The 1618-nt window shown below is 49.0% G+C and overlaps 1 pseudogene across 1 annotated transcript; it reads right to left on the reverse strand.

The window, feature by feature from the left end:
• Positions 1-854: 854 nt before the first annotated feature.
• Positions 855-1341, reverse strand: LOC306655938 (small ribosomal subunit protein eS19-like; annotated as a pseudogene). The gene has a single exon. The product of its transcript is annotated as a small ribosomal subunit protein eS19-like (transcript).
• Positions 1342-1618: the final 277 nt, after the last annotated feature.

A 1618-nucleotide genomic window follows, 5' to 3' on the forward strand; every position in this document is an offset into this window, starting at 1 on the left:
GTGGTTGTAGATCCATGAATCAGGGTAAAATCAGAAATAATAATTCACATTGAAAACTTGAGTTGGGGAGTAGCTCAGTTTTGGAGAGCTTGCCTAGCATGCAGGAGGCCCTAGGTTCCGTTCCCAGCACTGCTAAAAAACAAACCAAATGAAACACGCTTATTATGCACATACCCTTTATCTAGCTATTCCACTTTAGGAATTATGCCCCAGGTAAGCGCAGTCTGTGAAATCAGGTAACTACTGAGATTCTACACTGAAAACAGCCTAGCGCCCATCCTCACAGGGCTGACGCAGAGCAGGCTCCAGTTCATACTGTCCGTGTGTGCCCCATGCAGCTGCCCTCTGGGTCAGGGAACACAGTGGCAATGCATGTAAGCACACAGAGGAGCCCTACAAGATTGAAGAGGCTAGCCGGGCGCGGTGGCAAATACCTGTAATCCCAGGGGCTTGGGAGGCTGAGACAGGAGGATGGCAGTTTCGAAGCCAGCCTCAGCCATGATGAGGTGCTAAGCACCTCAGTGAGACCCTGTCTCAAAATAAAATACAAAATAGGGCTGGGGATGTGGCTCCGTGCTCCAGGGCCCCGGAGTTCAATCCCCAGTACAGAATGAATAAATAAATAAATAAATAAATAAATAAATAAATAAGATTGAAGAGGCTGGGAACGGTGGTTACTTCTGGGGTGGGACCTAGGCATGGGGGACAGAGGCAGTGGTAGGCAAACCAACTTTCCACTATATTCCAGTCACACCTTTTCAATTTTGTATCATGTATAGCATGTAAATAGGATTTCCTATTCAAAAAAAAAAAGTTAAAAATGCACTTACAGTCCTTAATATCTTCTATATCACTTCTTTAACCAATGAGGCAATTTATTAACCCAGCATCCTTTTGTTCTAATGCTTCTTGTTGGCAGCTGCCATCTGTCCAGCAATTCTGTCCATATCTCTCTGCCCCTGAGGTGTCAGCTTGTGGCCCCCATCTTGGTCCTTTTCCACCATTTTCAGCCCCTCCAGGGCTTGGAAGACATGGCGGGCCACACTCTTGGAGCCTCTGCTGAAGTGGCTGGGCTTGACACCATTTCTCTGATGTCCCCCGTAGATCTCGGTCATGGAGCTAACCCCAGTGCCACTCTGGAGGTACAAGGTGACGTGCTGCGGAAGCAGCTCATGTGTAGAACCAGTTGTCACCATAGGGAGCAAGCTCTTCATGCTTGGCCAGCTTGACTGTGTCCACCCACTAGGGGACTTTCAGCTTGCTAGACTTTTTAAGGAAGGCAGCTGGAGCTCTGACGAATCTTGCTGGTTTACGTCTTTCTTTTACTGTAACTCCAGGCATCAAGCGGCCTCTGCGCTAATTTTTGGTCCCAGTCATACACCAACAAATAATGTTGAGAAACAGACCCCCAGGGATGGAGGGTGACACCAGGGCTGGGGCAAGGAACAACCTGGAGCCTGTGCTAAGAGAAGCTCCAAAGGCACAGTGTGCAAGATGGGCGGACATGGGGAGGCCCAGGAGGGATTAAATCAGGACATCAGAGTGGCCGGCACTCAACCAGCACAAGATTGGAAGCTCCAGAGGGTAGAGAAGCCGGAGGGGACCAAGAGGAACAAAG

Source organism: Sciurus vulgaris (genome assembly GCF_902686455.1).
Source record: "Sciurus vulgaris genome assembly, chromosome: 3".
NCBI lineage: Eukaryota > Metazoa > Chordata > Mammalia > Rodentia > Sciuridae > Sciurus > Sciurus vulgaris.